General features: G+C 45.8%; 1 long non-coding RNA gene across 1 annotated transcript; it reads left to right on the forward strand.

Moving 5' to 3' along the window:
- The first annotated feature begins 1007 nt into the window (after positions 1–1007).
- Positions 1008–8887, forward strand: LOC121233899. Its single transcript, XR_005934245.1, has 2 exons — positions 1008–6383; positions 7829–8887. It is a non-coding gene; the product is annotated as an uncharacterized LOC121233899 (long non-coding RNA).
- Positions 8888–9459: the final 572 nt, after the last annotated feature.

Raw genomic sequence — 9459 nt, forward strand, 5'->3', positions numbered from 1 at the left:
CATTTGTGTAAATCTGTTCAATGCAAGACCATGCCTTACTGCACCCCTGAAGACTGATGAATGCATTTTGGAAGTAATGCTTTCGGATAAGCCCACCTTGGAACTCCAGTAATTTTCCAGTAAGTGTCGTCCATGAATGAGCTCATTAACCTCCAGTATGAAGACCAACTTTATCTCTGGGGTCAAAGTCATCCAGTGGGCAAGTTTCCAAATAGGAAAACAAAGCAACCTTCTTCTTCCCCAAGATCTTCCCCCCAATCTCTGCTGCTGCTTAAAAAAAAATGATAGACTTTTTGATGTGAGCCGTTGGAAATACTGCGGTTATTTAATTATTCTGTTTCTTGTCTCCTGGTAATTCTCCTAGATCCTTGCTACAACATTGATTCATATTTCTGAAGGCCAGAGCAGACCAGACTGATCATCTGGTCTGGCTTCTTGCATAACACACACCACAGCGTTTCACCCTCTAATCTCTGAATCAAGCCTTGTACCTTGTGGGAGATCCAGGGTATCTTGTTTTCGTCTCCAAGTGCTGGAGAATTTACCACATCCTTGGTTAGCCATTCCAGACGTATGTTGCCTTCATGGTTAAGACATTTGAGTTTCATTTCCAATTTGGATTTTTCTGATTTTTCACCTTCCAAGCCTTATGTCCTGCTGTGCTCAAGGCACAACGAGCACTCTTTGGTATCCCATCCTTCACCCCACGCAAAGACTTCGGGCTGAGACCCAGGGGTCCTCTCCATCTCCTACTCAGACAAACCCACCACCTGGAGCTTCTTACGTCTCCAGCTGTCAGGAGTGGATTTAACACCAAACTCGCTCCAGTAATTCCTCTCCGACGTCTCTGCAGGTTCTCAGCGCTTGGTCTGAGGGCAGAGACCGGCGCGGGAGGCAGCAGAATTGGGCAGGGTGGGACAGGTCTGCTCCTGAGCAGTACTTCTTCCCAGACACTGCCCAGCCTCGGCCGCCTGCCCTGGCCCCGCTGCCACCTCGTGCCGCTGCTGCTCGCTCACCCGCCTGACGGCATTTTGTCACCGCTTCCCAGGACACGCTACTTCCTCACCCAGTCTGCGGTGTTTATTCCTTGTCTGCCTAATCCTCCTCTTAAAACGCCTTTTTTTTGCACCGCCAGGCTTCCTGAACGGCACTGGTTATGTCACTCCGGGTATGCCTTCGGCTATCTATTTCCTCGGGAAATGCCACATCACCTGGAAACTTTGTATTTTCCCTGTCACAAAATAAAGCTTACGGTAATGAATTTTTTACTTCTGTCAACTTCCTTATGTCCTTGAGAGGCTCCAGCTGCAAAATGGAGCCCAAAGACAGACTTCTCAAAAAGCGCAGATTAACTGGCTCCACGGGCTCCCACAGCCAGGGGGATGTGACTATCACAGGCACGCTGCACAGGAAAGGCTGTGCCAAAGTTATGGAACTCGAAGAGTTCAGCAGTGACTGTATTCACATCTAGACATTTACTTTTCTTTTGTCCCACAGTGTGGCATAACCTGAATTTGTAGCAGGCTACCGTGAACGCACAAATAAGCATGTCTGTGAAAAGTGGGAGCACTGAAGTCTGGTTTTCTGGCATCCTGCCTGCCTGTGGACCCACGGAAATCCCATGAAACGGCGTGGGGATTCAGCTCGTCCTGCAGCCTCTCCTCCAACCGAGGCACTAGCGGAGTCTCTTGCTTCAAGCCAGACGCCTCCTTTCTAGAAGCTCCCAGGACCTTAGCAATGCTGAGGTCTTTATCCCTCAGCTAGTTTGGCTGAAACTAGCCAACCACTTCAAAAGTTTCTGAGGGGAGAAGGAATGACACGCAGGCAGACAGACACTCATGCAGATGGACAGTCACAGGCTAAAAATGGGGGGAGATAAATCATTTGTGTTGTGCGAATTTGCTCTCAATCACCTCACCGATCTTTTCTCCTCCGCTTTACAATCTCTGCTTTGCAGTCGCTGGCTGCTCACCCTTGATGCACACTAAGACAAATCTTACCAGCTTTTTTAGCCTCCTGGCAGTCATTTGCCTAGGAAGATTTCTCTCCTACCCCTCTTCCTGGTAAATTCATATTACAGTAGCCACTGAGAAAAGCTGCGAAAAGTGACTGCTGAGTGTACCCAGGCTCCATCTGTTGCTCTCAGCAAGTCCCAGGAAAGTATTGACAGGCTTAATTTGCTCCGAAAGACCGCTGAAATCCGTGAGATTCATCTGAAGCAGCCTACGCCCTGCGAGTGTGCAAACCCAGGAAGCATCCCAAGAGCCTTACTCGGGACCGTGTTCCACTAAGCACAGCCCCAGAGTCGCTGCGACATGGCGATGCTGAAATCAGTGCAGGAAGCCCCAGGGGGCCACTGAGGGGACCCCGGTCAGCGGGAAGGGGACAGCTAGGTCAGCTTGGGCAGAGCTTCACCTCGGCTTGCCTACTCCCAGATAGCTGCTTGGCCAATGCGGTTTTCCAGGGTGTGGATCTGGCCAAGCATCTCATGGACACACCGGTTTGGGCTGGGATCGTGCCATTGCTCTTTCTCCCCGAGGCAGAGGTGCTCTGGCAACGCCGGGGTAGCAAGAACCGACCCCACAGCGGGAGGCAGAGAAACAACCCCCATTAGGTACCAGCTTTGCTTCCTAGGGCTTGTTAGTGCAGTTAAAACATCGCGAGCGCAAAACAGACTGCATGCCCAGAGTATCGTACAAGACCTCCTCTATCAGCCCAGTGCGAATTTGCTGCTCTCATGGGAAAAATCAAAGGGCCCAGGGCAGCAGACAGGCTGTTAGCAAGCTACAGAAATAGTGAGCGGCTGATGTCTAGACTCAGGAAAGGAAATTCCTGTCCGTGTTTAGAAGAGCCGCACACGTACACATACAAATAAAAAACAGGAAGGCATGCGCTGCTGTAGTCTTTGATAGCGGCCCAAGGGAAACGGTGTAATTTGGTAGAAGAAGCAAACAAGGCATCTACTTAGATATAACCTGTCAGGCCTACTAAGGAGGGTGCTTTGACAGACAAGTCTTAGAGAAACCAGATCCGGCACAGCAGCACGGAACTCCCTCCACAACAAATGGAGGGGACAAGGCCCTGGGAGAGACCCCAGACATATCAAACAGCTCAATATCTCTTAACGGGAGCCTAGAAAGCTGCAAGTTGTCATATCAGCTGAGAAAGATGCATATTTGGAGCCGTTATAGCTCCTATCTTTCGGCCTGGGAGCCCATCTGTGTTCTGATACATTAATCTCCCTTTGAGAAGGGAACTGGGTGACATGTGCATACTCACAAGACCCTACAAAGTTCCTGGCCCAGACATATTTATCACATTATAAAAGACCTGTAGAAGTGCCAGTTTTGGTGAGTACTATGTAATGTGGTTCCAACCACAGACTTTATTTTTCCACCACCATGAGGACAACAATCTCTCTTATCCAAAATAAATAAATAAATAAATGAGAAGCGTCAAGCGGCTGCAAATCATACTGACCTGTTTCTTTAATTAATAGCAATACAAGCTTTTTTTTTTGCTTCCCCCCAAGATATTTGCTACTAGACTGGAGGGCACCCTGCTCCATTTAGGAAAGACCAGAACAGATTCACAAAGACTTGCCAGGCCTCAGACATTATGTGATCTGAATGTAATTTCTCCACCCAGTCAACAAACACTCTATTTTTATTAATTTCATAAGAGGCTAGTAGGGAGGGAGGGAAGGAGGGAGGAGGGAGGGGAGGAAATGCCCTTTGACCAAGCAGAATGCCAGAGCTCAGTGAATTGTTACTAGCACAATATGCTAAAACTAAAGCTGGGCCATGTCTTTTCATTTCACAGCAAACCTAGCCTTAGGACTGGAAAACAAGATTTCTGTTCCACTGGGCTGGCACAACAGCATTAGACAATTTAAGGCAGGAAGCGAAGAAGAAATTACCAATGAGATGTCAGGGGAATATAAAGTAAAGCATCTTTCTTTTGTAAAAGAAGAGAGTTGGGACAATAACTCTGCCCTTGCACATCACTAGGCTGTCTTCTGGCACACTCAAGCCAGGGCCAGCCATTCTGGCTGGCCGGACCACCACGACAGCCCCCTCCCACAGACAAGCTCCATGGGCAAGTAGGAGAGGGCAGCTGAGAGCACAGACTGGTGCCCACTGGGACCCTGGATGCACAAAGTATGGCCAGCACTCTTAGAATGCCATCACAGCAATGCCTACAGCTCTTGGGCAAAATTGGGAGAGTCTGAGTGGATCCTAAGGAAAAATAAAGGTCGGGAGAAAGAGGCTGCCGCCCTCATGACAATTCGTACTCTCCACAACCTGTTGCTCCACTGGCCCCAAGTAAAAGAGTGTCTGTGAGCAGACCAGGGGCTACTTAGCTTGGAACAGTGAGCTCTGTGCATCCAAGCAGCCTTGTCGTAAGCATTTCTCTTGTGCCTGGTGTCTCACCTTCTTCCCAGCTCCACAGCAGAGCCTCACTGCAAATTTTTGATAGAGGCCGGGAATCAATGCTTGCTCCTTAAATGACCTTCCTTGGCCGAAGAACTGTATATCATGGCTCTCCTTCCTTACCTTGCCCCCAGACAACTGCCTTTTTGGTCCACATTTGAAAATTTCCCAAGGACCCTGCAGTGTTCCCACCTTACCAGAAGAGACTGTGAAGAAGATGAGTGTGCACGTCATCCAGCCATATCCATGGTAATACAAGTTGTACTTAATCTCAGTCTATCCTGCCGTTTGCCTCCCACATAAAAGAGGCTTTTTGCCTGAGCACTTGTTCAAGGCAAGTCTTTTGGTTCAGAGTGTGGGTCACTAAGTGAAATGTCATAGCCTACACTATGCAGGAGATGATACTAATGGATCCAATTGTCCCTTTTCACCTTAAATTTGCTAGATCCTGCACCTCTGGTTACATCTATATGGGTCAAAGGAGAGAGATTTCAGGTAGCTCAGCTACCCAAATCCTCATTAACATGTCTCCTGATTAAAACACCATAGCATTATATGTGCATGACACAGAAGATAATCCACTTTCTGTAAATGACAGTTGATATAGGACAATATATTCCCCTTTTGTCTGGTCCCCCAAGCTTTCTCTCTGAGAGATTCCTATCTGAGAGCTAATGCCACGGTTGCACTCTTCAGTGATGAAGAGTTACACAAAAGGGATTTCAAATACCATAAACCATAAGCCATAAACCACCTCCTTGGAACCAATTCCTAGGAGCAGAAGGCTTACACTGCTTGCCAAAACTTTTGTCCAGCATGGAGAGCATTCAGCAGGCGCTAAAACTTACTGGGTGATTTTTTTTCCTGCACCCAAGCAGTTTGCTATGAAGTTCTACACTGAACAGCTTCCCTCTCTGTTGTAAGACAGATGAGGTCACCAGAATTACGGTAAATACCGAGCCCAGAAAAACTGCATTTCATGTTGGTCCATTGTGCTTTTTACTTGTTAATTCTGCTCATGTAGGTGACAGTGACTATTGAATAATTTCAAGACTCTGCAGACACAGACTAATCAAAAGCTTGTAGAAATCTGTCAGAAGCATCCTACTGATGCCTTGGGCCCCTATCGTACCCTATGTAATTACACCCTGTTTGGAACATTCAAAGCCAGCTAGTAAGGAGAAAGCAAGAATGCACCTGAATAAAGAAACACACAATCTGTTTATTTTCTTCCTTCTGTCCTTGTATCATATTCATTTGTTAATGGGTAAAATATTTTTGCAGTCCCTTAAATTCCACATTCTGTGTTTCTTAAATTTTTTTAACTATACGGTGCAGCCAGGTGGTGAACCAATAACATTTTTCACCTCAGTTGACACAATTAAACACTATGATTTTCAACCACCGAGAAAAGTTGGCTGGTTGAGTAAGGGCAGTTTGACAACTGAGATATTTATGTACAGCCAAAATGAGATAGTGCCCTATATTTTAAACAGTTCAAGTCAGAGGAGAAAAATGTAAAATTGGTTCCTAGATAATAATGCCTAATCTTTGTTTTTATGGCACATTGCTGTGCAATTAAGGTTGGCTCGTGAAAGCTGTGCGTGAGCACACTTAAATTGCTGAATAGCCTCATAGATGGCAGGAAGGAAAATAAATATTCTACTGTTTATACTTTCTGAAGTAAAATCTTCGAGATAAACAGTGTGTCAGGCTGACAGGTGTGACTACTTTAGCCTTCGCCTGATGAATTTTTCATTCACAGCTGAGGCTGATAGCCTGAAACTGTTGATGGAAAAAACCCACTGTTCAGATTTTGATAGGAATATGAATGTCTGGGTCTTAGAAGGGTCTGACTTCTGTGCAAAGAATTACAGACACTCTGTTGTGCAGGCACGGAGGAAGGACTGGGCTGCAGCCACGCTGCATCGGGCTGGTGTTTCACTCAAGGTACAGCAATATAAGGGTATGGCATTTTCTAGGAAGATGGTCAGATACGTCTCCCCCATGGTACTTGGAAAGCAGAAAGGTTTTTCAAAGGCTTCTCCTTGGTACTTAATTCTACATAAAAACCCCAAACCCATACACTGCCGCACCATTCTTGATTTTGGCAAGTTCTTCGCTTGCCAAAGCGTCCAGTTCTTTGTGGAACTGCTGCTTGCAAGCAAACAGCAGGAGCGTTAATAGAATCTTCTTCTGGCTGGTTTTGCTTGGTTTGTCCAGGGTTTCTGCTTAGGTCAGCCCGGGTCCAAGGAGGAGTGAAATACGGATGGAGAGAAATGGATTTGTAGTGAATACAACGAGGAGAAAATGATGAGCAGGGATCATCAGAGCAAGCAATTTCACATTGTAGAAGAAAGGCTGCAATCTCCAGGCTAACCAAATGTGAAAAAAGGCTTGCTGAGCCTCTGCCAGTACATGGAAATTCCAAGAACAACAAGTTAATCCAATAAGATCCAATAAGACATTGAGATTGAGAAGTAGAGAGACAAATTGTGTTCATACTCCATGAAAATACAGAGCAATTGTAAGTCCTATAAACTCCCCAAGATTATTTTTCCTGTCCAAGAAAATCACTTCTGTCTCATATGGCTTGAATTTAAACCAACTAGTTTAAATCCTCGCCCTTAACTCAATCACTGAGAAAATAAAGAGAAAGTAGGATCGAAGTTCAAAGCAAAGCGGTGGGGCAGCGCACGGAGTTGGGCACAGGGACGGATTGCTGGGCAGACACAGACCCCTGCCCCACCACTCTCACGTGGGGCTTGGTCCAGATGGGGATTGGTTACCTTAAAAAGCTGTAACAGGGGGAACCAAAGGGGAACCCCTCTTCTGCCTAGGGTTTCTGAAGGGCTGTCATACTCCAGAGGGCTTGTCAGTGGTTAGTGGCCACACACAGATGCATGACAACTCCAAGATGTCATTTTTGTATTGACAAGAATCTGCGAGCATTTGAGAAGAGGAGGAAGGATATATCTAACCCTTCACTGCTTCTCTACATAAAACTTTCTACTACATATTAGCAGTCTTCCCAGCTGTTTCAGGCATAGATCATTTCAAGTTTTTCAGAGTAATTATCTGCACAGTCCCTTTTCCCCTCTGGAACAGGTGATTTATAAGGTGATGGCAAGACTGTACTCCATCAGGTCACCTAGCAATAGGGGAGAGCTGAAAACTGACTCTAAAATCTTTATCATTTTTAGGTGGTAAGTTATAAACATTGCTGAAGAATGGCAAGAAGACTGGAAAGCTCTGAGCATGACTTAAATGTAAAACAATGGGAACTCAGGGCTAGGCTATGACTAAATTGCATGGGAGTCTAGACCACACACACACAAAAATACATAAACCAGTTCAGAGCTGAAGACCAAGTATGGGTTTTTTCATCCCCACAGATGATAACTGAGAGGATCAATTCCCCCCCTGGAAGTTCGTTTCTACTTAGAAGAGCAACTTTGTAAAAAAATCTTCTTCCTGTGAGTATTCAGTACCTACGGTGCTTACTCCAGCAACCATATGTGCATTAATTTTTGCTGCTGATAGCACTGAAGAGCCAATGGAGTCATGAGCGTCAATTCCAAAACACAAAGAAAAGGGGATCGCAACCAAGAACAGACTGTGACCAGCAGACTCCTTACTGCCGGTGGCAATGCTCTGCCAGCACAACTGGCAGTGCCAGCAGTAAGTATAGGGAACGAAACAGAAATCCTCTAGCCTTCTCCATTTACCGCATTTAATCTGGGCTTGGCAAAGCCCAGTCAGCACAGAACTCCACATTGCTATTTTGTTTTCCAAAAGACCTGCTGTTCTGTCCACAGCACAACACAGCAGACATATATAGCACTTCTAGAAGGGTGTACATTTTATCGTTGCTTTTTTTAAGACTGAGCTCTGTTTTCTTCTTCCTACCTGAATTTTTCCTAAAGATGAATCTGCATAATATCTCCTTTGATTTGCTTGCTCATTTCCTTAAAAACATTAATTAAAATAAACAACCAGGAGGAAAGAGATGGTGTGTCTCTATAAGGTTATTTGCATAAGATATACTATGCTATAAATCTACATGCATGGAACAGTCAAAAAGGCTAAAGTTCAATTTCAAGTCCCATGCCACAAGGAAATGAAATCGCAGTGTTAGTTACGTTTCCCCAAATGAGAAAATATTAGGTACAAAGAGATGCAGAGAGAGGGGGAGAATTAAAGACACTGTTTTGCTTTCCAGAGCCAGGGAGCACCCAGCTGAGCGGGACGGGGGGAGAAGAGCTCGGAGCTGGGCACGAGGCACGGCACGGCTGGCAGCCCTGCAGTTTTCCTGCTGCCATGAGGGCGTTCCCAGAACGTCTGAAAGCAAAACTTGGCGAGCGGTATGGGAGCTGGATGGAAAGGGAGAAAGACTGGGATTAAAAATGATCACTTTCCAGAAATGAAAACAAAAACCAGCCACCAATTTCTCCCTTGCACAGCAGAAGACATGAGGATACCGGTATATATCAACAGTATGCTACTCCCGCTCACTCCCCCATTCATGTTAGCTTGCACTGCTTTCTTCACTATTTATCAGAAGGAAAAGGCAGCAGTTTTATTTACAGAGAGATATAAATAACAAAGCCTGAAACAAGGAGCACGATGCCCCAGCTCTGCAGTAATGACAAAAGCAGCATGGCCGGCTGTCAGGCACGCTCCCCTATCTACTGGCAGCACAGCGATCCAACGTTGTGCTACCCAAGGCTGCAGCCACCCACCGCTGATGCAGGCACACCACACGACCTTTTCCTCCATAAATAACAGGACTCCATCCAAGTGTCATTATTAAATTCTTTCATGTGCGATGCAAGCCGTCCCCGGGAATAAATAGTCTGGTACGTGATTATGCAGGATGGTTTTAGAGAGAGACAGTTTAAAGAAAACACTGCCCACACCAGATTAGACTTGGGCAATTCAGAGAAAACTATGAAATAGCATGCACATTTTTTCAAAGCGTCGCACTAAACATACTTCAAAATCCCAACATCTGACTATTTGTATT

The sequence above is a fragment of the Aquila chrysaetos genome, chromosome 17 (genome assembly GCF_900496995.4).
Source record: "Aquila chrysaetos chrysaetos chromosome 17, bAquChr1.4, whole genome shotgun sequence".
Taxonomy (NCBI): domain Eukaryota; kingdom Metazoa; phylum Chordata; class Aves; order Accipitriformes; family Accipitridae; genus Aquila; species Aquila chrysaetos.